We start from the raw sequence: 27287 nt of genomic DNA on the forward strand, positions 1-27287 counted from the left end.
CCTGTTTTTCCATTTCCGCATTTTCTTAATACATTCTACTGTCACATTTTCCACAAACGAATACTATTACCAACAGTATTTCCACATGAATATCTGCCATTATTCACTATCTCAATGACTTTCAAAAGCTTTGTTTCCTGTGCATCTGAATAAAATAATGATTTTTTGAAGCCGTGAAGGAAAGAAGCTCCCAGCACAGCCAGAACAGTCAGGGGCAATGGCCCTGGCTCTTTCCACGTCTGCTCTTCCCAGCTCCACACTCCCCTTCCCAGCCCTTCTGTGGGTGCAAGGCTGGGCTGCTGTGGCAGCTTGGTCACTGTCCTGCTGCGTGTCCCTGCTGTGACCACAGGCAGGGACAGGCCATGGGCACTGCTGGGACACAGCCAGGCTCCAGCACAGCAGCTCCATCAGCAAAGGGCATCTCCTAAGGGCAGGGCAGGAAGGCTTTGCTCTCCTCCAGAGCTGCTGTCAGGAAGATGCTCCAGGAATGCCCTGGCCAAGCAAAGCCCAGTGCCTGGGACACAGGGGGAGTGTGCAGGGCGGGCACACAGCAGTGTCCTGGCACAGCCAGAGCTCCTGGCATGCAACTGAGGGAGCAGCAGAGCAGGGCCTGGGCTGTGTCTCTGGGGACAGCCTGGGAAGGTGTCCCAGGGCAATTGTCCCACAGCAGCCCCTGCAACCACCGTTGGCAGCACTGGCCTCTGCCCTCACCTGCAGGAGCTTGTTTGTCCCTGCATGGAGGGACACCAAGGGTCCAGGCCAGCAGTGCCTGTTTGCTCTGTGCTGAGGAGACTTCAGCAGTGCATCCTGTGTGTGTGTGTGTGAGGAGATGAACCCCAGGGAGCACAAACACCATCATTAGCACTCAGGGCTGGCACAATTCCAGTGGCACAAACAGTGCCTCGAGGCCACTTCACTCCAGAGGAATGTCCTCTGGTGTGTTGGTTTAGCACGGGTGGTAAAAAACCAATTAGTGACTGACTTTCAAGATGGAAGGCCGGATTGGCCAGTTAAATATAGATATACACCTCTGAGTCACACAAGCTTAAAATCACCCCGGGGACTTCCTTTTCCCTTCCAGCCCCAGAAGGAAGAGGTAAGAAGACAGCCCAGCTCTCTCCCTGCAGTGGGGCCCGGGCTTTTCACCTGGCCCAGTGACTCCCGGGCCGGGGTACGGGATGACCATATGCCCCATCCCATCGGTTTTTTAGCAGTTGTAAAACACCCTTCTGCTCCCCTATAGCAGGGAAGCTGGCCCGAGAAACCACACAACCCCAGTATTGAAAGATGAAAGGTGGCCACCAGAGGCCAAGGTCAGCCAGACCTGTTCATCTTGGCAGCTTTTGTCTGGGAGAAATCCTTGGATAGATGAAAATTTTGAGGCCAAATTCCAATTTTGGCCATGGGCACCTGGAGGAGAAGGATGGTTCTTTTCCATAGGAAGAAAAGCACAGCCCCAGTGTTTCAATGCAGCTGAGAGCTGGCCCTCAGGAAGCCAAAGGAAGCTAGACTTGGCGGTACTGGTGACTTTTGTCTGGGAACAATCCTTGGATGAATGGAATTTGGGAGGTGGAATCCCAAGTTTTGCGATGGGTGCCCAGTCAAGGATATGAAAGAAAAGCACAAGGTCCAAGTGTTTTGGAAGGAGATGAGAGGTGGGCACAGTAAGTGAGGGCAGCCAGACCTGTCTCTCCTGGCAGTTTCTGTCTTGGGACAATCTCTAGATATATGGAATTTGGGAGATGGATTCTCAATATTGGCCATGGGCACTTGGACATGAAAGATGTTTCATTCCATAGGAAGAAAAGCACAGAGCCCCAGTGTTTTGAAGGCAGATCAGACGTGGTCCCCAGGAGGCCAAGGCCAACAAGACTTGTCTGTCCTTGCAGCTCTTCCCCGGGAGCAATCCTTGGATAGAATCTGGGAGGTAAAATCCCAATTTTGACCATCGGCTCATGGACAAGAAGGACAGTCTTTTTCCACAGGAAGAAAAGCACAGAGCCCCAGTGTTTTGGTGATAGATCACCAGAGGTGATCTGGTGGCCAGACGTGGCCTCCAGGAGGCCAAACCAGACAGACTTTTCTCTCCTGGCAGCTTTTGGCTGGAAGCAGTCCTTGGATATACAGAATTTTGGAGGCCAAATGCCAATTTTGGCCATGGGTCCCTGGAGAAGGACAGTTCTTTTCCATTGGAAGGAAAGCATGGAGCCCCAGGGCTCCAGGGGCAGATGGGAAGCGGCCCTCGCCATGCCAAGGTCAGCTGGAGCTCTCAGGCAGCCCCTGGGAGGCCAAGTCAGCCAGAGCTGTTCCATGTTCCCTTGGTTCCAAGGGGGCCTGCAGTGTCACAAACGTGTCCTTGGTTCCTCAGTGTCACAAAGGTGTCCTTGGGTCCACAGCGCCCAGCAGTGTCACAAGGGACTCCATGATTCTAAGGGGACCTGGAGAAGCACAATGGTCTCCCTGGATCCACGGGGCCTCTCAGGATCACACTGGCCCCTTGGTTCCATGGGGCCCAGCAGTGCCCCCATGATCCCCTTGGATCAAATTCCAAACTTACAGGGCTCCCAAGAAAAACTGTAGCAAAAGGAAGACCAGTTCTTCACTATAAAATACATAGAGAACGGAACAGAACAAACACCACCATGGTTGTAACTTCGTGTTATTTAGGAATGGAGCTAGAGCCTAGACCCAATAAGCCTCTCCAGAGGAAAAGTCACTCAGGCAAAGCAGTCAAGCTCAAACATCCACACACACCACCACGGCTAGCTCAGCAAGGAGAGGCAGAAGGCCCTTGCACTAGATCACTTCCAGCCAGGTTTATTTCCAGGAGCCAAAGGGAAATCCAGGGCAAAAGGAGTGAACATGTGCCGGTCTCAGGCTTAAGTATGAGGTTCAGCAGCCAAAGACCTTGAGGCATGGAGGTGGAGCAAAGGGCAGGAAAGGTCAGTGTCCCATAGGGAAAATGGGGCCAGTCACCGGGGTCCCACAACCCATGGAGACACGGAGGAATGGAGAAACCAAAGGGCCAGGGGCATTAGGGAGGGGAGAAACTGGGGCAAACCATCATCTACAGAGCACCACTGGCAAGTCCCCTCTCTCAGGCTGGGCAGGTAACTATGGTCTGTACTGCCAAGGCCAGACTCTGGGTAAGATGTCGAGGGGTTGCAGGGACTCCACACATGATAACAGAAGGTTCCCACCTACTAAGAACAAATGATCATGGCATACTCCATCCCTGAGCCACCCCCAGGACAGATTTGAGGAATAAGCCTTGTGAGAGCCCACCAGGAGCAGAGGATTCTTCCTCTCCCAAGCAGCAGAGGAGCAGAGAAGCAAGTCAGCAAGCCCTAGTCACCGTGCCAAGGAGAAAACAAACAAGAGGAGAAAAGCAAAACGCCAAAACCACAGGGCAAAAGGATCTCAAATCACATGCACTGTGCCACGTGGCTTCTGAGCCATTCACCCCAACCAGAATGAAGAGCAGCCCCTGGCCCCCAACCCCTGCAGGATCCCGGGCTGCCCCTCCACCCATCGGGATATTCCCAGAGCCAGGAGAGGGGAGGCAGTGACTATTCCAGACACAAAACAAAAACCAACCCAAAATGGTGATGGCAAATGAACCATCCCCAAGACAGTTCCATGAGGCTGCACTGAGTCACAAGGGGCACTGGGTTATACAAGAGCTGGCAATGCCCAAGGGACACTTGTGTCTGAGGAGGCCCCACTTTGCCCAAGCAGAGCCTTGCATCCGTGAGATTCCATGTTGTCACAGTGGTCTGCTGAGTTCCATGGGGCTGTGCTGTGTCACAGTGGACACTGAGTTCCACGTGCCCTGGCACTGTCCAAGTGGCCCCTGGCTTCCATGAGGCCCCGCTGTGTTTGCAGCGGACACTTGGCTCCCCAAGATGTCATTGTGTCACAGTGGTCTCCTGGGTGCCAGGAGGCCCCGCCGCGTTGATGCCTTACAGAACCTAGAAATAAAGTATCACCCTTTGGAGACAATATTATAGAGGAGGTAATAGAAAGGCTGATCTTTATTGGAGGCCGCCAAGGGGCAGATATGGAAAATGGCCACAAAATGCCCATCTGCCCACAGGGTTAATGCAGCTTTATAAGTTTAGCAGATCAGCATATTTGACAAAAATCACCAATTAGGAGCACAGGTGGTGAGGCATGACAAAGGTCCTTGGCAAGAGTCACTCTATCCCTGACTGGATGCTTCAGGCACACTAAGGAAGCAAAGCAACTACCAAACCAAACCAAATCCAGGCAATCAAACCAGAAACGAACTGAGAACTGTCCCTGTGTGTGTGTGACAAGAGGAGAGTGAGGGCACGGATAAAAGGAACACGGCCTAAAAACTGAACAGAGCTCAAACTGAACGGGACTTAACTTCTTCCTTAACCTTAACTTACACCTTAAACTTAATTGACCAAAAGAACAGCACTGGGTTGGCAGCCACTTTGGGGCTGGAGCAGAGGCCGCCGTGGCTGGGGCTGGGGCAGTGACCGCCCCACCTACACAGAACTTGCCCTGACCCCCAAACACACCCTGCAGATGTCTGGGGCCATTCATCATTTCTCTGCTCTCCAGCACTGAGGCAATGGACTCTGGCTGCAGCTCTGAGCTCATGCCCAAGGCAATCACCCCTGGCAATGGGGCTGCATGGAACTGCTCTCAGGAACCCCCCCAAAACTGTCTCAGAAATGTGGGATGCACCAAAGTCCCTTCAGGAATGTGGAATACCCAAAAACTCACTCAGGAACGGGTTGCCCCTCTCCTTGTCATCCCCAACCTTTGGCTGTCTCATTCCAGCCCCCACCCCACCTCCCCAGTCCAATCCCAACCCATTTCACCCCTCCTGGACATCAAGACCAGGCTCTATTTCTCCCATCCCACTCCTCCCAATCTCTATCCCACCCCACTCCATGCCCACCTCACCCCTCCTGATGTGCATCCCACTTCATCCAAACCCCTTGCAATCCCATTCCATCCCAAGGGCCTGTGGAATCGAGTAATTTTGGGGTGGGACTGAGGAGTTTTCAGTGGCATTGAGTGGTTTTGAGGTGACAGATAAATCCCTCTTGCCTTTTGAGTGCCAAACAATGGAGACAAGTACACCAAATGCCCCCCAAACCCCCCATATCCTCCCAAGTATCTCCCTGAATCCAAGATTCCCCCAAAACATAAGTAAAAAGTGGGGCTTTAGATGCCTTTGATGAGTTGGTTGGTTTTTACTCCACTTTTGTGTGTTTTAAAGGAATGGAGATGAATCAAAAGGTAATTAGAGGCAAAACAAAAGGACCTCCCAATGTGGATACTGGGGATTGTGGATCACCAAGGCCCTTTTCAATGTGGGTTCTCTAATGGGGGATGAAGTTGGAGCAGTGCACAAAGCTGTTCCCACAGTCGGGGCACTCGCAGGGCGGCCCTTACCAGTGGCTCTGTTGCTGGTGTCTCAAGGATGAGCTCCAGGAGAAACTCTTCCCACTCTGGGACACTCGTAGGGCCTCTCCCCAGTGTGGATGTGCCGGTGGGTGATGAGGTTGGAGTTTTGCTTGAATCCCTTCCCGCAGTTGGGACAGTGGAAGGGCCTCTCCTCTCTGTGAAACCGCTGGTGCAGGAGGAGCCTGGAGCTGGTCTGAAACCTCTTCCCACACTCAGAACACTCCTAGGGCCTCTCCCCAGTGTGGATCCTCTGGTGGGAAGTGAGGTGGGAGTTGAGGGTAAAGGTCCTGCCACATTCCCCACACTTGTAGGGCCTCTCCCCGGTGTGGGTCCTCTGGTGGACAGTCAGACTGAAACTCCGGCTGAAGCTCTTCCCACATTCCAAGCACTCCTAAGGCCTCTCCCCAGTGTGGGTCCTGTGGTGGCGAATCAGGTCGGAGCTGTCTCTGAAGCTCTTCCCACATTCCCCACACTTGTAGGGCTGTTCCCCAGTGTGGATCTTCTGGTGGAGGGTCAGATGGGAGTTTTTGCTAAAGCTCTTCCCACATTCAGAACACTTGTAGGGTCCCTCCCTGTCACGGACCACCAGGTCTGAGCTCTGGCTTGATCTCTGGCTGACTTCCCGGCACAGAGTGGATCTTTCCTCCTCAGAGCACTCTGGGATGCGTCTGGAGCCCCTCCTCGTGCGGGATCTCCAGGACTTTTCCTCCCTGTTGGATTCCTGCACTGTGGAGCTGCTCAAAACAGCCTCTTCCATGAGGTTCTGCTGTGGAGATTTGTCCTCCCTGGTCTCCATCCTCAGCTCAGTCTCTGGGGGAGAAAGGACAAGGAGAGGATGGGATTTGCCTCCGTGCCAGAGGGAAGGGGAAGCAGATCCCCTCAGTTCATCCCCATCACGACGGCATTGGCAGCGGGGTTTTCCTGCAGCCAGGGGCCAGGCTGGGCTGGGAGATGGAGCAGGAGAGAGAGGGGGAAAAGGGGCACTGGCTTCCTCCTCACCTGCCTGGCTGTCCCGGGACATCTTCCTCTTCCTTGCATCCTTCTCCTTCATCTGGCCAAGGTTTGGGAATGGGAAATCCTGGTCTGGGGAAAAACACAGGATGAGTACACTGACTTGGAAGGTCCCTCTGCCTAAGTCCATCTCCAGAAGTGACCGGACATCTGGGGTCTATAAAAACCTCCCAAATTTCCCCCCTGTCCCAGCTGCTGGGGGTCAGGCTTGTATTGGGGTTCCCCATCTACTTCATCCCTGCACTCCTCAGGTTGCTGTGAGTACCAGAAATCCAGAAAGCTCCACCCTCTTCGCTCTACACATGTAGGGATGCTGAGGGTTTTATGGGGTTCCGGGGTCCCTTCTCCCCTTATTCTCTGCTTTGGGGTTCAGGGGGTCCAAGGAGTCCCCCCTGCCCCTCTCCAGGCTGTTGAGGGTCCCACAAATCATGGTGCTCCCCCCTCTCTGGGCTCCCCACTTTGGGCTCCTGGGGGACACAGGGCTCTGCTCCTCCAGGCTGCCTCTGCCAGCAGCTGCCACTGGGACCCCCCAATGTCCCCCCCAAGGGGCATTTTCCACTCAGCTTTGGAGGTTTCATTCTCCAAACGTCTGCCCTCCAAAAGGAACCCAACCCAGGGACCACCCAAGAGATGCGGCCCGAGTTCCCCCTCCCTGGTCACCTGTGGGATGGGGGGTGATGATCCCAGGGGTGGGGGGCTTTGAATTTAGGGAGTGCTCAATCTCCTCCTTCCTTCTCCTTTTCTTCACCCTCCTTTGTCCCTCCTCTTGCTCCCACTCCTCCTCTTCCATCACTGCTTCTCCTCCTCCCTAATCCACACTTCTCATGTACTTCCATCCCTTCTCATTCTCCTCCTTCATCCCCCCCTCTTCCATCCCTCCTCCTCCTCCTCCCCCAGGAGCAGGCACACCCTGGGTGCCCCGTTTCCGAAGCCGTGGCGGCCGCGGGAGGAGCGGGGATGGAGCCGGGACAGGTCGGGATGGGCAGCGGGGGCTCTCGGCTGCTCCCACCCGCTGGGGCCGGGGGGAACCCGGCCCGGGGAAAAGGAGAGGGAAACTGGGAAAACTGGGCGCTGCACATCCACACTGGGCCTTGCTGGGGACCCTGGTTGGGCACTTCCAGCCCTTGGGGCTCCCCTCTGGAGCCTGGAGATCCGAGAGGGGGGGACACAGAGAGGGCTGGGGGATCCCAGGAGCGGCATCACTGGGAGGGACTGGGCTGTACTGGGGTACTGGGGTTGAATGCCTATGGGTAAGAATTAAGGGGAAAGCCAACAAGGCTGACATCCTACTGGAAGTTTGTTATCGTCCGCCCAACCAGGAGGAAGAAGTGGACAACTTACTCTTTAAGCAGCTGGAGAATGTTTCAGGATCATCAGCCCTTGTTCTTGTAGGTGACTTCAACCTGCCAGACATCTGCTGGGAACTTAATACAGAAGCAAAGAGGCGGTCCAGGAAGTTTTTAGAGTGTGTGGAGAGCAACTTTTTGCTGCAGCTGGTGAGTGAGCCCACCAGGGGAGGGACTATGTTAGATCTGTTGTTTGCAGAGATGGGCTGGTGGGAGATGTGGTGGTTGGAGGCTGCTTGGGGCACAGTGATCATGAAATTATAGAATTCTCGATATTTGGCAAAACCAGGAGGAACATCAATGAGATTTTTACATTGGACTTCCAGAGGGAAGAATTTGGCCTGTCTAGGAGACTTATTCAGAGAGTTCCTCGGGAAGCAGCCCTTAAAAACAAAGGAGCCCAGGAAAGCTGGGCATTCTTCAAAACAGAATTTTTGAGGGCACGGGGACAGACTGTCCCTGTGTGCCGAAAGAGAAGTCGACAAGGCAAATGTCCAGCCTGGGTAGGCAAGGAGGTTTTGGAGGAACTTAGGAATAAAAAGAGGATATATCATCTTTGCAAGGAGGGTCAGGTCTCTCAGGAAGTATTTAAGGGGGCTGCTAGAGCATGTAGGAAAAAAAAATCAGGGAGGCCAAAGTTCAGTTTGAATTTAAAATGGCAACTTCTGTTAAGGATGACAAAAAAATTGTCCAGAACAGAATGGTCCCCCCATTATCCAAGAGGAAGCAGTCAGAGAACTGCTGAGCCACTTGGATGTTCATAGATCTATGGGCCCAGATGGGATCTACCCCAGGGCGATGAGGGAGCTGGCAGATGAGCTTGCGAAGCCGTTCTCCATCATTTACAATCAGTCCTGGCTCACTGGTGAGGTTCCAGATGACTGGAAGCTGGCCAATGTGACACCCATTCACAAAAATGGTAGGAAGGAGGGTCCTGGTTATTATAGGCCAGTTAGCCTGACTAGCAAGGTAATGGAACTGTTTATACTGAGTGTCATCACACAGAATTTACAGGATGGCCAGGGTATCAGACCCAGCCAGCATGGGTTTAGGAGAGGTAGGTCATGTTTGACCAACCTGGTCTCCTTTTTTGATCAAGTGACCGCCTGGTGGATGCAGGAAAGGCTGTGGATGTTTTGTACCTGGACTTCAGCAAGGCCTTTGACACTGCCTCCCACAGCACAGTCCTGGAAAAGCTGGCAGCCCGGGGCTTGGACAGGAGCCCCGGATTAGGAACCGGCTGCATGGCCGGGCCCAGAGAGTGGTGGGGAATGGTGCTGCATCCAGCTGGCAGCCAGGCACTAGTGGTGTTCCTCAGGGGTCTGTGCTGGGGCCAGCTCTGGTCAATATTTTTATTGGTGACATGGATGAGGGTATTGAGTCTTTCACTAGTAAATTTGCAGATGACACTACGCTGGTAGTGTGTGTCAATCTGTTGGAAGGTAGGAGGGCTCTGCAGAGAGACCTGGAATGGTTGGATGGATGGGCAGAGTCCAGTAGGATGAAGTTTAATAAGTCCGAGTGCTGAGTCCTGCATTTTGGCCACAATAACCCCTGAAATGTTATAGGCTGGGGATGGTGTGGCTGGACAGTGCCCAGGCAGAAAGGGACCTGGGGGGACTGGTGACAGCAGCTGGACATGAGACAGCAGTGCGCCCACATGGCCAGGAAGGCCAGTGACACCTGGCCTGGATCAGGAATGGTGTGGCCAGCAGGAGCAGGGAGTTCATTCTTCCCCTATACTTGGCACTGGTGAGGCCACACCCCGAGTGCTGTGTCCAGCTCTGGCCCCTCAGTTTAGGATGGACATTGAGTGCTGTGTCCAGCTCTGGCCCCTCAGTTTAGGATGGACATTGAGTGCTGTGTCCAGCTCTGGCCCCTCAGTTTAGGATGGACATTGAGTGCTGTATCCAGTTCTGGGCCGTCAGTTTAGGATGGACATTGAGTGCTGTGTCCAGCTCTGGGCCCTCAGTTTAGGATGGACATTGAGTGCTGTGTCCAGCTCTGGCCCCTCAGTTTAGGATGGACATTGAGATGCTCAAACACATCCAGAGGAGACAACGAGGCTGGTGAGGGGCTTGGAACACAAGCCCTGTGAGGAATGACTGAGGGAGCTGGGGTTGTTTAGACTGGAGAAAAGGAGACTCAGAGGTGACTTTATCACCCTCTACAATCTCCTGAAAGGTGGCTGTAGTCAGGTGGGGGTTGGTCTCTTTCACCAAGCAGCAAGCAACAGAACAAGAAGACACAGTCTCAAGCTGCACCAAGGGAAATATAGGTTGGATATTAGGAAAAGGTTTTCCATGGAAAGAATAATAAAGTACTGGAATGATCTGCCCAAGGAGGTGGTGGAGTCACATCCCTGGATGCGTTTAAAAAAAGACTGGATGTGGCACTCAGTGCCATAGTCTAGTTGAGTTGTATGGGCATGGATTTGACTCCATGATCTTGGAGGTCTCTTCCAACCTAGTCATTCTGTGATTCTGTGAACCACTGACAAAACTGCAGAAGATTTTTAATACTATAGCTTTTCTTTTATTAAATCTTTTATCAGTAGATATGTTGCTCCTAACTACTTTATGCCTTTAGAACCATAGGTATTTATCATTATTTCATTTTAGTATTTATTATGCCTTTTGAACCCCATGTACAACAGACTAATGCAATTGAAAGTCATTTTCTATCCCAAATAGACCAAAAAAATTATTTCTTTATCCCGGTGAGACTAAATCCTGTGTGTCTGGTGTCCCATCTCACTCAACCACTCCAGGTATCTCCACAGGGGATTTCTGACCTGCTTGGCCATGGTGACACCCCCAAGCGTGGCCATTGGGGCCACTGTCCGAAGGTGTTTGGGACTGCTCGGATGTTCTTTAGCAGCAATGTCTGTCTTTTCTCTCTCTGTCTTTATCCTCTCTGTCATTACACTCTCTGTCTTTATTCCCTCTCTTTATTCTCTCTCTTGATGCCTGAAAAAGGCTGGAAATAAATCCCCATAGACTGGTGTCTATAGAGCAGGTATTTGTTTATTGCAGTGCTGGTGGTGAGGGGGATATCTCCACCTATCTCACCCACCCTTGTCATGTGCTGTGGTTTATTTACACAGTAATTATTGTTTAATATTGCCGCGTCATTATAACATCATGGTGAGGCGAGGGTCCGGAGTGACGCAGGGTCCCCAGGCAGGTGCAAAGGAGAGCTGCTTTATTCCAAAACCCTGGCCTTTTAAAGCACTTATTATTAGCTACACAGTTTTAAATCGTAACAAACATATTTCAACCGACCACCGCACCCCACAATGTGAACAGGATATGGTTACATAACTTTTTTTTCTACCTTTAATTCAGTTGAGTCACTTTCCCATAGCCCTCTTCTGCTTGGCCAAAGCAGGAGCCCTGAGCCATGATTTTACAACGCCTTCCCTTTGTAAGGTTGTACCTATACAACACATCATCAAACACATGCAGTTATGGTGTTCCTTGGTCTTTCTGGATCTAACCGGTCTAAATTCTCCATTTTGTAGCTAATTGGATTTACATTTGCCAATTTCCCATTAGTACATGCTGCTGCTTCCCAGTATAGCTATACTTGTCTATTTTGAAATTATTCACCTGCTGAGTTTCTGTTTATTTAAGTGTTAAGACACTAGTTAACAATACAGTAGCTATTACATTGTATAGAAAGGTATGATTCAGGTTATATAGATATAAAAAGTTATGATTCAGGTTATATTATATATTATATATCTTATAACTCAAACTGTATAAGCGTCTTGTAACTTTGGCCCAAGTTACATAGGCATCATTCTCTTTACTCTGTCTTTATTTGCACCTTCTTTATCCTCTCTATCTTTATTCTCTCTTATTCCCTCTCTCATTATTCTCTCTTTTCTCTCTTTACTCTCTCTTTACTCTCAAGTCTCTTTATTGTCTCTTTCTCTCTCTTTACTCTCTTTATTCTCTCTTTACTATCTCTTTATTCTCTCTCTCTCTCTTCTCTCTTTATTCTCTTTATCTCTCTTTATTCTCTCTTTTCGTTCTCTTTACCCTCTCTTTATTCTCTCTCTTTACCCTCTGTTTTCTCTTTACTCTCTCTTTACTCTCTAGTCTCTCTCTTTATTGTCTTTCTCTCTCTTTATTCTCTTTACTGTCGCTTTATTCTCTTTATTCGTTCTCTATTCTCTCTTTACCCTCTCTCTGTTTTCCCTCTCTTTACTCTCTCTCTATTCTCCCTCTCTTTATTCTGTTTCTCTCTCTATTCTTTCTTTCTTTACTCCTCCGTTTTCTCTCTACTCTCTTTCTCTTTGTTTTCTCTCTCTTCAGCTTTCAACAGAATGCCTTAGAGTGATGCTTCCTGTGCTGATGACGGTCTTTTAAACCCAGCCTTCTGCCTGACCTCTCCACTGTTGTCTCTCTCTCAAGGTTGTTGTCTCTTACCCCCTCCCATGGGCAGGCCAGTGTTCAGCCATCCCCAGGACAGCAGGGCCCCACCCCACGTCCCTGTGACCTGGGAAGACAAAAAGCATCACTCCAAATGTTCCCCCTTTCCTCCTTCTTCCAGGCATTTGGCCCTGGCAGTGGGGTTTGCTGCTGGTTGCTGTAGGAAGAAGGAGACACCACTCTGACACTTTGGGGTCCATGGAACCAAGGAAGCCCCTGTGACACTGTGGGGCCACATGGAGCCAAGGGACCATTGTGACACTGTGGATCCGAGGAGACCATTGTGACACAACAAGGCCTCGTGGAACCAAGGAATCCAAAGGTGCAAAACATTCCTTGTGGGGTTCTGCCCTGGGGAAGGGGAACCTCATTAGTGGCAGCTTGGGCTTGGCACACCCTTGAGGAAGGCACCTGTTTGTAATGGGGAACCTTAGGAGGTTTAGATTGCTTAAAAAAATTTTTAAAAAATAAAATAAAACATCTTTTTGCCTGTGTACAGCCAGTTCTCTGAACAAAGCAGATCCCAGGTAACTGAGCAGAGACAGGAGGGGGTTGGGGAATGTGGAGCAAGGTTCTCCACACTGGGTCAGACATCAAGGCACAGCTTCTCTGAGCACGCCAGACCTGCTTAGGAGAGTCCCTGGATCAATACCAGTCAGTGAATGTTGCAATCACCTCTTCTCTAAAGAGAAAAATACACCCTTTAAAATAAGAATGTGTATTTCTTAGAAGCTCTTTGAAATATTCCTCCATAACTGCAGTAGGAAAGCTCCCTAGTGAACTGCACTACAACAGAGAGAGATCAGGGCAGAGCCATGGTGTGTCAGGACTTGTTTGATCTTAATGAGCCCCATGGTGCATTTGCTGCTGAGCCCTCATGGCCTGAGAGGAGATGGCACAAACCTTTCCAGGAGTCAAAGTCAGAGCACAAACCCAGAGTGTCTCGAGGAATTAATGAGTTCCACTGAGGTCCATCCCCAACACAGGCTTCTCATGGAGTCCTTGAAGGAGAAAATTGGAGGCCAGGATTGCACAAAAACCTCTCAGAGACTCAGTGTGGAAAGGAAAATCCAAAGTGCCTTAAACACCTTGAGTATCTCAAAGCATTAATGAGCCCCCTGAATGTTGTTACTGAGTAAGAATCTCAGGGGAGTAATTACAGCAGATAATTGGAGGCCATGAATGCACAAACCTCTCAGAGACTCCAAGGCAGAAGCAAAACCCAAAGTCCTTTGAAAACCTGCAGGCCCTTAGAAGCCCCACCAGGGCCATTCCTGACCAAGGCTCCCCAGGGACTCCTTCCAGCAGATCCTTGAGGCCACTGGGATGGGAGGGGGATGCTGAGGGCAGGACAAGGGGCTGACAGTGCCCAGCCTTGCTGAGGCTGTGCCAGGAGGCCCCAGGGCCTCAGGACAAGGTGTCTGCTCACAGCCCTTGGTGGCACAGAGGCTGCTGTGCCCCAGGACGCCCAGACTTGGCTTCTCTTTGTCCCCACCTGTCATCACTGCCTGCACTTCTCTGCTCTGGCTGGGGCCTGGGGACACTTTCTCGGTCATGCCCCTCAGCAGGACCCATTAAAACTTCAAGAAACTTTGGAGTTGCATTCTGACCGGGAGCTCAGGAGAGGTTTCTTCAGCTCCCTCTCAGGGACTGATGTTGAGAGCCTCAGTACAAACCCTAAGAGGGTCATGAAAGTCCTTGTGCTGTGTCTGTGCTGCCGAGCTGGCCCAGGCTCCTGGCACAGAGGCAGCTCCTGGCAAGGGCAGCGCTGCAGAGAGACAGCTCTGCCCAGGAGCAGCTCCTGTGCACAGCCCAGCAGGGCTGGGGCACTGCCTGCAGCCACCCCGGGCACAGCACACAGGCACTGAGGGGCTCAACTCAGCCTGGGCTGGCAGCACGGAGCAGAGCTCACTGAGGGCTCACTAGAGGAGAAATCCTCACAGTGTCGGGAACAGTCACTCTCTGGCTGGGGGAAGAGAAGCTGCAGCTCCTGCAGGGATCTCCTGAAGCTGGCACATCCCACAGCTCTGAGGCCCTTCCAGGAGGACTCTCAGAGTCGCTGCAGGGCAGGGATGTGGCCCTAGGGCAGGGCTGGGTGTCCCTGCTGCACCACCCGAGGCACAGCACAGGGCAGCTCCCTGCTGCCGGGCTCTGCTGCAGGGCTGAGCAGCCGGGGCTGCAGCCAGGGGTGCCCAGGGCTGTCGTGCAGAGCAGGGTCCTGCGGCCCAGGGCTCTGTGCTGGGCCACGGAAAGCTTTGCTGTCCCTCCAAAGTCACTCTCAGAACTCTCAAGAGGCTCCTTGTGTTCCTTGTTCCTCCAGGGCTCAGTGGGATGAGATCAGGGTCCCACTGCAGCCTACAGGAGACTCAGGTTTTGCTTGTTGGTGGCCAGCGCCCATCAGATGGCGAATGGTCTGTGCTGAACCTTCCTGGGGCTCTACAGCTTGTGCCAGGGCTGATGGCAGGGGAATGTTTGTCTGGAGGGATTTGAGAGCTGCCAGGAAAGCACAGGGGTCCTGCAGGGACAGTGTGTGCCAGGGATCAGCAGGGAGTGGAGCTCACTGGGCGCAGTCCCTCTCCTTGTGATGCCACAGGTGCCAGAGCACATCACAGCCCTGCTCCTTGTGATTTCACAGGCACCAGAGGACTGTGAAATGTGTCCTCTCTCTGCTTGATGTCACAGGCAGGCACCAATGCACATCACAGCCATGCTCCACGTGTTGTCACAGCCACCAGAGCATATCACAGCACCGCTCCTTGTGATGTCACAGGCACCAGGGCTACCTGACAACCCTGCTCCTTGTGACATCAAAGGAACCAGAGAACATCACAGCCCATCTTCTTGGGATGGCACAGGCATCAGAGCACATCACTGTGGAAAATCAGACAGCTACAGAAGCTGAGCTGGGTGGCACCAGCAGACCCTTTGGCCCTGGTACAGTGAAAGCCGTGGGAGAGATAAACTCAAAGCAAGAACAAAAGTGAAGACACCATGTCTGATCACGCTGACCGCTCTGACGAGAGAGAAAGTAACAAGGCCATTGCTAGTGCAAGAATGTAAGAAGGACTTGATAATAGAAAAGATTGTGTTACTAAGGGAACAAGGGCAAAGGGGTCTGAGTGGAAAATTTTGTACGGAATGTAGAGACCTATGAATACTGGTGAACTTGTGTACTAAACTGGCTTTGCTTTGCTGACGTAGCGGAGCCCGTGTCTCTCATTTCCTGCACATCACAGCCAGCCCCGCACCTTGAGACATCACAGGCACCAGAGTAAATCCCAGCCCTGCTCCTTGTGACGTCACAGGCACCAGAGTAAATCCCAGCCCTGCTCCTTGTGATGTCACAGGCACCAGAGTAAATCCCAGCCCTGCTCCTTGTGATGTCAGAGGCACCAGAGTAAATCCCAGCCCTGCTCCTTGTGATGTCACAGGTACCAGAGCACATCACAGCCAGGCCCCACTCTTTGTCTTATCACAGGTACCAGAGTACCTGACAGCCCTGCTCCTTGCAATGTCATGGGCAGCAGTGCACATCACAGCCAATCCCTCTCCTTGGGATATCACAGGCACAAGAGCACATTACAGCCAGCCCCGCTCCTTCCGTTATCACAGGCACCAGAGCACATCAGAGCCCTGGTCACTGTGATGTCACAGGCACCAGAGAACATGACAGCTTTGTTCCTTGTGATTTCATGGGCACCAGAGTAAATCACTGCCCCATTCCTTGCAAAGTCACAGGTGCCTGTGACATCTCAAGGAGCAGGACTGGCTGGGAGGTGTTCTGTTCTGGCTGTGAAATCACAACGTGCAGAGGTTCCAAAGGGAAAAAACACTCTCCCCCAGTTCCCTCACTACCAGTTCCTCCCAGCTACTTCCAGCATGATCCCGTTTGCTCACAACCATTCCTAGTCAGCCTCAGTGTAGTCACTCACTGCCAGTATGATCCAAGTCACCTCCAGCATGATCCCAGTCCCTCCCAGTATAAGCCCAGTTGCTTCCAATCAGCCCCAGCACACACCCAGTCACTCCCAGTTCCTCCCAGTTGCTCCTAGCATGATCCCAGTTGCTCACAGCTGCTCCTGGTCACACTCAGCATGATCCCAGTCAATCCCAGTACATCCCATTTGCCCACCGCATCGTCTTAATTGGCCCTGCAGGCTCCTACTCATTCCCAGTATGATGCCAGTATGATCCCAGTCTCCCTCGGTGTGTTGCAGTCTCCCCCGCCATGGGCTAAGCTCCTCCCAGCACGATCCCCGTATAACCCAGTCACTCCCAGTGATAGCACTCCTGGGATCCCCCAGCCCTCTCTGTGTTTCCCCCTCCCGGAAGGAGCCCCAAGGGCTGGAAGTGCCCAGCCAGGGTCCCCAGCAAGGCCCAGTTTGGATGTGCAGCGCCCAGTTTTCCCAGTTTCCCTCTCCTTTTCCCCGGGCCGGGTTCCCCCCGCTCCCAGCGGGTGGGAGCAGCCGAGAGCCCCGCGCTGCCCATCCCGACCTGTCCCGGCTCCATCCCCGCTCCTCCCGCGGCCGCCAGGGCTTCGGGAACGGGGCACCGGGGTGTGCCTGCTCCTGGCGGAGGAGGAGGGCTGGGAGAGGAGAGATGGAGAAGGAGAGCGAGAAGGGATGGAAGTACGGGAAGGAGGTGGGGTTAGGGAGGAGGAGGAGGAAGGATGGATGGAAGGGGAGGAGCGGGAGAAGGAAGAAGAGGAGGGACAAAGGAGGGTCAAGAAAAGGAGAAGGACCACGAGGTCGAGCGCTCTCTGAATTCACAGCCCTCGGCCCGTGGCATCATCACGCCCCATCCCACAGGTGACCGGGGAGGGGGAGCTCGGCCCAGATATCCTGGGTGGTCCCTGGGTTGGGTTTTTTCGGAGGGGATATTTTGAGAATGAAAAACTCCAAAGCTGAGCAGAAAATGCCCTTTGAGGGGACACTGGGGGGTCCCAGTGTTGGCTGCCGTCAGAGGCAGCCTGGAGGAGCAGAGCCCTGTGTCCCCCAGGAGCCCAAAGTGGGGAGCCCAGAGAGGGGGGAGCGCCGCCATTGGCGGGACCCTCAACAGCCTGGAGAGGGGCAGGGGGGACTCCTTGGACCCCCTGCACCCCAAAGCAGAGAACTGCGGGAGAATGGAATCTGGGACCCCAAAACCCCCCAGCATCCCTAAACGGGGAGACACGAGAGGGGGGAGTTTTTTGGATTTCTGGGGAGGGTGGGAACCAAGTAGACAAGGGACCTCTAATACAAGCCTGACTCCCAGCAGCTGGGACAGGGGGTAACCCCCGAACACCAAAGGGGAGAGGCCAGAGACAGAGAATTCCTGGGAGGCATTTTCAGGACTGAATCTTGGTGTTTGGGAGGTTTTTATGGACCCCAGATGTCTGGTCACTTCCGGAGATGGACTTGGGCAGAGGGACCTTCAAAGTCAATGCACTCATCCTGTGTTTTTCACCTAACCAGGATTTCCCATTCCCAAACCTTGGCCAGAGGAAGGAGAAGGCTGTGAGGAAGAGGAAGATGCCCCTGGAGCCCCAGGCAGGTGAGGAAGCCACTGCTCCTTTCCCCCTCTCTCCTGATCCATCTCCCAGCCCAGCATGGCCCCAGCTACAGGAAAACCCCGCACCGACGCCGTCCTGCTCAGTCCAAACTGAGGGGATCTCCCGTCCTTCTGGCACAGAGGCAAATCCCATCCTCTCCTTTTCCTTCCTCCCCCAGACAAGGAGCTGAGGATGGAGACCAGGGAGGACAAATCGCCTCAGCAGAACCTCATGGAAGAGGCTGTTTTGAGCAGCTCCACAGCACAGGAATCCAATGGGGAGGAAAAGCCCCAGAGATCCCACATGAAGAGGGGCTCCAAACCCATCCCAGGGTGCTCTGAGGAGGAAAGACCAAACCTGTGCTGGAAAGGCAGCTGGAGATCCAGCTGGATCTCTCAGCTTGTCCATGAGCAGCCTCATGATGGGGAGAAGCCCCACAAGTGCTTGGAGTGTGGGAAGAGCTTCAGGCAAAGCTTCCACCTGATCCGCCACCAGATGATCCACACTGGGGAGAGGCCCTGCGAGTGTCCTGAGTGTGGGAAGAGCTTCAGAGACAGCTCCCACCTGATCCGCCACCAGATGATCCACACTGGGGAATGGCCCTATGAGTGCTTGGAATGTGGGAAGGGCTTCAGTGAGAGCTCGAACCTGATCGTCCACCAGATGATCCACTCTGGTGAGAAGCCCTTCGAGTGTGGGGAATGTGGGAAGAGCTTCATCCAGAGATCCAGCCTTATTGTCCACCAGAGAATCCACACTGGGGAGAGGCCCTTTGAGTGTGGGGAATGTGGGAAGAGCTACATCCAGAGCTCCAACCTGATCAGCCACCAGAGGACCCACACTGGGGAGAGGCCCTATGAGTGCTTGGAATGTGGGAAGAGCTTCAGTCGGATCTCCCACCTGTCCTCCCACAAGAAGATTCACTCTGGGGAAAGGCCCTACGAATGTCCCAAGTGTGGGAAGAGGTTTCACACCAGCTCAGACCTCCTCATACACGAGTGGATTCACATGGATGAGAGGCCATTCCGCTGCCCCGACTGTGGGAAGGGATTCAAGCACAACTCCACCCTCATCACCCACCAGCGAATCCACACTGGGGAGAGGCCCTACGAGTGTCCCAGTGTGGGAAGAGCTTCTTCTGGAGCTCATCCTTGAGACACCACCAACAGAGCCACTGGTAAGGGAACCCCTGTGAGTGCCCTGACTGTGGGAACAGCTTTGTGCACTGCTCCAACTTCATCCCTCATTAGAGGACCTACATTGGGCAGAGCCCTGGTGACCCACATTCCCAGTGGAATTCCCACCTGGCAGGTGGTCTCCACACTCTCCTGGATTCCCATGGGCACCTGGATGAACACAAGGGCAGGAGCATCCATCAGTAGTCAAATCGACATTGGAAATTCACTGGGAAGATCTGATTTTCTAATTTTACACCCTAAAAACCTTGACTGCTCTGTCCAATTGTTTCTTCTGGTGGCATCAAGCAGTACTGGATGATCTTGATGATCTTTTCCTACCTGAATAATTTCCATCTTTATCACATCAAAACACCCAGAACCGGGGTAAAAATAAAGAAATTTAGTAAAGGGATCTAAAGCAGCCCTGTTTTACCAGGATTTGGGGGTGCATTTGGGGTTGGTTCACTGGATGTTTTGGGATTTGTGGGGGTTGCCCAGGCTGGGCGGACAGGGCCACAATTTCATACGTGTGTGCGCAGAATGTGTCCACCTGAGCCCAGCTGTTCTGCAGGAATTCTGGTGGTCTGTCCCAGTCCCTGGCGGGGGTCTCCCCATTTTGGGGTGTGCTCCCCAAAGTGCCCAAATCGCTGCTGAAGTGCCCGAGCTGCTCCTGGCTGGGGATGTTCCTGTCCACCAACCTCTCCTGGTCAGTGCCATGGGGCACTGGGAGGAAGTTTTGGGGGATCGTGGGGGAACTAGGAGAGGCTTTTGTGGCTCTTGGGGCCATTTGTGCTGCTCGGAGGGGGTTTGGGGGGCTTTTGGGGCAGTCTGTGTGACAGTTTTGGTGGTCCTGGCCAGGCTGTGTGGCTTGGAGAGAATTTGGATGAGACTTGGGGGAGATGGAAAGGGGTTCTGGTGGTTCTTGGGGTCATTTATATGGCAAGAAGCATTTGGGGGGTCCTGGCCAGGAGCTGGGGGGTGGTTTGAGGGTTCCAGGAGTGTCTGTGGGGCTGGGAGGGGGTTTTAGGGCAGATGTGACCCCCCTCCCCAGACCCCCAAAGCTGCCAGCAGACCCCACCCCCCAAGATGCTGCTGGGGGTGGGGGTGTCCATGCTGGGGTTCATCCTCCTGGCGCTGCAGGAGAAGGTGAGGGGCGTCCCCAGGGCCCGTGTGTGTCCCCCAGAGCGTGTGTGACCCCCCATGCCGGTGTCACCCCCTTTTCCCTCCCCACAGGGCTCCTGCCCCAGCTCCTGCTGCCCCCGGGGGGAATTTGGGGAGGGGGCAGAGGGGGTGCGCAGCCCCCGGCGGGGGATGACCCCGGCCCAGCCCCTTTGTTTAGCACCAAGCTGGGCTTGGGGCCGCAGGGGGAAGAGGTCCAGGGGAAGCAGATCCTGCAGGTGGGACAGGGCTTGGGCTCAGGGCAAGGTCCTGCCCTGCACACCTGGCTCAGGTGTGACCCTGCCCCGGGAAGGGAGCGGGACATTCCCATCCCCACGGATCCTATCCCCAAAATACCACTTTTGGGATCCCTCATCCGTCTCTGCAGTCCCCCCTCCAACATCTCCAGGCCTCTGGGAAGAGCTCAAGGGGATGGAATTTCCCAACCAGCAAGGCCCAGTGTGGATGTGCAGCGCCCAGTTTTCCCAGTTTCCCTCTCCTTTTCCCCGGGCCGGGTTCCCCCCGGCCCCAGCGGGTGGGAGCAGCCGAGAGCCCCGCGCTGCCCATCCCGACCTGCCCCGGCTCCATCCCCGCTCCTCCCGCGGCCGCCAGGGCTTCGGGAACGGGGGAGGAGGAGGAGGGAGGAGGGAGGAAGAGGCGGAGCGGCAGCGGGAAGCGGGAGGAAGAAGAGCAGAGGAGGGACCGGGCGGCCCCAGCGCTCCCTGAACCCGCAGCCCCCCGGGACCATCGGCCCCATCCCGCAGGTGCCCGGGGAGGCGGAACTCGCCCCAGATATCCCGGGGGGGTCCCTGGGTTTGGTTTTTTTGGGGGATGTTTGGGGCTTGCAGGGCTCCCCCCTCGGGGGACATGGCGGGGTCCCCGGGAGGTGTTTTTGGGGGGTCTCGGTGTCGGCAGAGCCCCGGCGGGGGGCGGGGGAATGCGGGTCCCCCCAGGTGGGGGTTGGGCTTCCCGGGCCGGGCCCTCCGAGCTCTGCCGGGGCCACGTGGGGAGCGGCGGGACCGGCGGGGGGACACCGGGTTTGGGGAGCCCGGCAGAGATCCGGGCTTTGGGGACCCCCTGAGCGGGACCCCAGAGACAGGAGAGCCCCAGGAGCCCAAAGCGGGGACCCCGAGAGGGGGGGACCCCTGGGATTGCCGGGACCCCGTTGGGGGGTGCTGGGGCTGGAGGAGCGGGATGGCCGGGAAAGGGGTTCGGGGCTCCCGGTGCCGGCAGTGGCTGCTCCCAGGATGAGCCCAGTCAGTCCCAGTATGATCCTGATCACTTCTCACTCCATCTAGGATCCCTGTTGCTCCCAGTATGAGCCCAGTGAGTCCCAATATGGGCCTGGTCCCTTGCCCTCACTCCCTGCCTGATCCCAGTATGACCCAGTCACTCCCAGTCATTTCCTATTACGTTACAATTTGCCCCCAGCACGGTCCCAGTTCCTGCGAGTTCCTCCAGCTTTTGTGCAGTGTGTTCCCAGTTCTCCCAGTTGCCCCTAGTACAGTCCCGGTAATTCCCAGTATGATCCCAGCCTCTCCCAGCAGGGCTCCAGTCACTCACACTTGCCCCCAGCACATTCCCAGTGGCTCCCAGTGTGGTCCTAGTCCCCACCTGCATGGTCTCAGGCATTCCCAGTATATCCCAGTTGTCCTGAACATTCTTGTAGTCATTCCCAGGCACTCCCAGCTACCCCAGTGTGGTTCAGATGCCCCCAGTTTTATCCCAGCCACTCCCAGTGCATCCCAGTTGTTACCAGCATGCATCCTATCATTCACAGTTGCTCCCAGTTCCTCCCAGTGTGGGAGCAGTTGGCTCTCGGCATGGGCCCTGTAGCTCCCAGTAACCCCCAGTCTGGGTCTAGTCACGCCTTAATCCATAATCCCAGTATGATTGTAGCCAATCCCAATATGATCCCAGTCACTTGCAGTCTAATTCCAGTCACTCCCAATCGCTACCAGGATGAGGCCAGTGGCCCCCAGTTGCTCCCTGTCAATGCCAGCATGACCCCAGTAGCCTCCAGTATGATCCCTGTGATTCCCTGTCTATCCCAGTATATCCCAGTCACTCCCAGTTGTCCTCAGTTGCTTTCAGCTTGATCCCAGTTGCTCACAGCCACTCCCAGTCACCCTCAGTGCAGTCCCAGTTGCTGCCACTATGATCCACTATGATCCCAGTCTACCCCAGCATGGCCCAGCTGCTCCCACTGAAATCCAGTAGTATCCCAGTTTCCCCCAGCATGGTGCCAGTTGCTTCCTGTTCCTCCCAATTGTGCCCAGCTTCCCCTGGTATAGTCCCAGTCCTGTCCCCATATAATCCCAGTCCCTCCCAGCATGGTCCCAGACATTTCCAGTTGCCCCCAATGTACACTCTGTCAATCCCATTCACTCCCAGGAGCCCCCAGCATGGTCCCAGTTCTGCCTAGCATGGTCTTGCCTGTTCCCAGTGTGGTTCCAGTCATCCCAGTGTGGTTAACAGACACTCCCAGTATATCCCAGTTGCCCTCAGCATGCTCGTAGCTATGCCTAGTCGCTCCCAGCTGCCCCACTAAGGTTCCAGTTACCCCAGTACAAACCTGTCCCTCCCAGTGATGCCACTCCTGGGATCCCCCACCCCTCGCTGTGTTCCTCCCTCCCAGCTCTCCTGAGAGGAGCCCCAAGGGCTGGAAGTGCCCAGCCAGGGTCCCCAGCAAGGGTCAGGGGCAGCTGACTCTTGGGGAACAGGGAATGGGGCATCGAGGGTGTCGCTGCTCCTGGGGTAGGAAGAGGAGGGATGGAGGAGGAGGGACAAATGAGGATCAAGAAAAGGAGAAGGAAGGAGGAGGTCGAGAGCTCCCTGAATTCACAGCCCCCCAACACATGGGAGAATCGCCCCCCACCTCCCCCACCAATCCCGCAGGTGACCGGGGAGGGGAGCTGGGCCCAGATGTCCTGGAGGGGTCCCTGGGTTGGGTTTTTCTGGGGGGGGATGTTTGGAGAATAAAGATCTCCAAAGGTGAGTGGAAAATGCCCCTGGAGGGGACATTGGTGGGTCCCAGTGGTGGCTCCCAGCAGAGGCAGCCTGGAGGAGCAGAGCCCTGTGTCCCCCAGGAGCCCAAAGTGGGGAGCCCAGAGAGGGGGCAGCACCATGATTTGTGAGACCCTCAACAGCCTGGAGAGGGGCAGGGGGGACTCCTTGGACCCCCTGCACCCCAAAACAGAGAATTAGGGGAGAAAGGACCCTAGGATCCCAAAAGCCCCTGGTGTCTCTAAATGGGGAGATAGAAGAGGGAGTAGGTTTTCAGATTCCTGGAACCTCTGGCAGCCTGGACAGGGAGGAATCCCAGAACCCTAAAATGGAGAGACCAGAGACAGGGAACTCCTAAGAGGTTTTTTCAGGGCAGATTTTTATGGACATATGATGCTGACTTCTAGAGATGGACTTGGGCAGGGGGACCTTCAAACCCAAGGTGCTCACATCTTGTTTTGCCTGCAAACCAGGATTTCCCATTCCCAAACCTTGGCCGGATGGAGGGCGAGGCTGTGAGGAAAAGGAAGATGCCCCAGGACAGCCAGACAGGTGAGGAGGAAGTCAGTGCCCCTTTCCCCTCTCTCCTGCTCCATCTCCCAGCCCGGCATGGCCCCAGCTGCAGGACAAACCCCCTGCCAGTGATGAACTGGGGGGAATCTCCTTCCCCTTCCCTCTGGCACGGAGGCAAATCCCATCCTCTCCTTGTCCTTCCTTCCCCAGACAAGGAGCTGAGGATGGAGACCAGGGAGGACAAATCCCCACAAAAGACCCTCGTGGAAGAGGCTGATTTGAGTGACTCCACGGGGCAGGAATCCAATGGGGAGGAAAATCTCCAGAGATCCCACAGGACAAGCTCCAGCCCCAGCCCAGGGAGCTCTGAGGAGGAAAGACTCTTCACCCTGTGCCAGGAAGGCAGCCAGAGATTGAGCCAGAGCTCTGAGCTGGTGGTCCATGAGCTGTTTCATGAAGAGGAGAAGCCCCACAAGTGTGGGGAATGTGGGAAAAGCTTCAACTGGAGGTCCCGCCTGATCCGCCACCAGATGATCCACACTGGGGAGAAGCCCTACGAGTGTCCTGAGTGTGGGAAGGGCTTTAGGGACACCCCTGGATTGATCATCCACCATCGCATCCACACCGGGGAACGGCCCTTCGAGTGTGGGCAATGTGGCCAGAGCTTCAACCGGAGCTCCCACCTGACCTCCCACCTGAAGATCCACACTGGGGAGAGGCCCTACGAGTGTTCTGAGTGTGGGAAGACATTCCAGACCAGCTCCCTTCTCCTCGTACACCAGCGGATTCACACGGATGAGAGGCCATTCCGCTGCCCCGACTGCAGGAAGGGCTTCAAGTACAACTCCCACCTCGTCAGGCACCGGCGCATCCACACTGGGGAGAAGCCCTACGAGTGTCCTGAGTGTGGGAAGAGATTCAGAACGAGCTCAGTCTTGAATCAGCACCAATGGAGACACCGGTAAGGGAAGCCCTGCGAGTGCCCCAGCTGCAGGAGGAGCTTCATCCTCTGCTCCAACTCCATCCCCCATCAGAGCACCCACGCTGGGGAGAGCCCTGGTGAGCCACATTCCTGGTAATCCAGGTTGGGAAGACACCTGGCTGGTGGTCACCACATCCTCCTGGATCCCCATGGGCACCGGGATGAACACAGGGGCAGGCACATCTGTTGAGACTCAGATCGACATTGCAAGTTCATTGAGAAGAGCTGATTTTTTACCTTGTCTTGGTTTGAAAGACAGGTGTCTGCTGAGGAAAGCAGGAGCCTCCCTTGGAATGGAAAATGTAAACCCCCTCCCTCCAAATTATTATAATTTTGAAATTAAGGAGCTCTCAGGCAAAGGTATGAGAATAGGAATAACTGTTCTTTAGTAGTGTGTATAATAAAGCAAACAACAACAGCTACAGCATTAACAACAAACAGAACCACAAACCCAGTGACCCCTTCTTGGCCGTGGGCACTTTCCCCTGATTCCCCTACAGCCGCAGGGGTGCTGTGGTGTGAGCTCGGGGAGCATGTGGTAATAATGGCAGCTTGACCAAGATAGGAAGGGATGAAGAGAGGCTTTTCTTCACAAACCCCTGGGGCAGTCAATCCCAGGGCCCCAGCAGCAAGCTGGGCTGGCACCTATATGTAGAGTTACAATCCAATTAGTTTTAGTAAGTTGACAATATGGGGATAGAGAGTAAAATGTCCTAAAGTAACTTTAGGATGCTTATATCCCCAGTCATCTGTTCTGTATATTCTGTATGTGTTCTGTGTCTTTAAAACTAGCTCTAAAAACAAAACAAACAAAAAAACCCCACACACAATTTGTTTTAGAAAAACAGCATTCACTCCTTCACATTTTTTTCTCTAAACCCTATGTATTCATCAAAAACACAACAACCAAACAAAAACCTTTTTTTTTTTTGCTTTTAGTTAGTTTAGCTAGCTGAAGCAAACAAGCTCCCTAAACTGTTTTTTTTTCCCTTAAAATTGTTTAACCTATCCTAAACTAAAACCACCAAAAAACACCAAAATCTCGCACCTACAACCCACCAAAACCTAAACCTCCAAAAAAACCCTAAAACTAATAAAACTAAGTATAACTCTAAGTGTAACTACATACAGGCAGGGGTGTGGAGCTACAGTGCAGGGAAAGGTTGGAGCAGTGCACAAGAAGCAGCGGGGTGGGGCAGCAGGGGCCTGGCTCCCAGCAGGGCAAGGAGAGGCAAACTCAGGGTCAGGGCACCCGAGCAGATGGTGCTAGGTCTGTCTTTTAATGAGTAACACTTGATAAACAAGCACTCACTTTAAAATTTCAAAGGTTTATTGAACCTTAACAAAAGGAGAAAGGGACAGCACTGGGAGCGCGGCCGACTGCCAGAGGCTCATCCACAAAATGGCAGCTCCACTTTTTATACCCCTGGTATGACATCAGCCAACCCTGGGCCCTCCCAAAGTCTGCCGCTCAACTCTTCTTTGCCATCCAAAAATGGAGTCCTTCTTGCAGCGTGACTGGAGGTGAGGTGCTGTCATGCCAGGCCTCCCCAGTACGAGCTTTCCCCATTCCCAGCTGCCCCATGCAAGGGTCCGTGGCCTGGAGACCCCCGCACAGCCAGGCTGGTGTTTCCGTGCCTGGTGCTTCCAGCAGCCTCTCCCCACCTCTTGTGCACTTCGTGTCTTGCCTCCACTCTGACGCATTCCAAATCCACCCAACTGTCCAATGTCCTCAAGCTCCAACAGACTCAGGTACAGATCCTGTGCAGTGCTGACCAGAGCTGAGGTGCCTGCACTCAGATTATGGGCAATCTGGCCATCCCACTTATGAGGATGGTGCCTTTTCAAACCAATGATGAGGATGGTGCCTTTTCAAACCAGTTATGAGAACAGTGCCTTTTCAAACCAGTTCTCCCAAGTCTGACTCTCGCACTAACCACACTCCCAGACTGCATCCCACTCACACCCCAAGCACACCCCCGGACTCCGTCTCCCCCTCACACAATACTCTCAATCCTCCAGATCTTTCCATCTGCAGTTTTTCAGGGGGCCTTTCCCCTTCTTACCCCTCCTCTTTATCCTTATTTGGTCCTTTATTGTCCCCGAGGTGTCGACCTGCAAATCAGCAATGACCCCAGGAGAAGCCAATCGAGCCGCGAGATCAGGGGGTGGAACTCTCGTCGAAAATCTCCTAGGGCCATGGAGACGAGGTTTTAATGCCAGATGAGTCCCCAGTTGTGAGAAACGACCGCTCACTTTAAAATTTCAGAGCTTTATTAAACCTCAACAAACACAACAAAGCACTGAATAAGGAGAAAGGACCAACCCAGACTGTCCAGTGGCAGCAATACAGAGGGGGGCAAAGGGGGCTGTAGAGAGAACTGGGGGTGTCCAAACAACAAACTACAATAACACAACCATACATCAACAGAACTTCTTTTAATGTACACACAGTATTCATCCGATAATTGTGACAGCCAATCATCATACTACTCATCTCTAACAGTGAGGTAGGTGATGATGATGAGGTCCCAGTGCAGTGGCGGCTCTCACGAGCAGAGGATCACCCCATGGCAGAAGAAGCAGCTCTGGGCTGGGCTCTGGCAGCAGCAGGGAATTCCTTTCCCCAAGCAGCAGCTCCGACCTTCCTCCTCTTGAGAGGAATGACAGACTTGT

General features: G+C 53.9%; 1 pseudogene; it reads left to right on the plus strand.

Moving 5' to 3' along the window:
- The window catches only part of LOC136303662 (uncharacterized), a 301387-nt pseudogene that overhangs the window by 125246 nt on the left and 148854 nt on the right, over window positions 1–27287 (plus strand).

The sequence above is a fragment of the Chamaea fasciata genome, unplaced genomic scaffold, assembly GCF_029207755.1.
Source record: "Chamaea fasciata isolate MVZ Bird 193981 ecotype frontalis unplaced genomic scaffold, bChaFas1.0.hap1 SCAF_40, whole genome shotgun sequence".
NCBI classification, from domain to species: domain Eukaryota; kingdom Metazoa; phylum Chordata; class Aves; order Passeriformes; family Sylviidae; genus Chamaea; species Chamaea fasciata.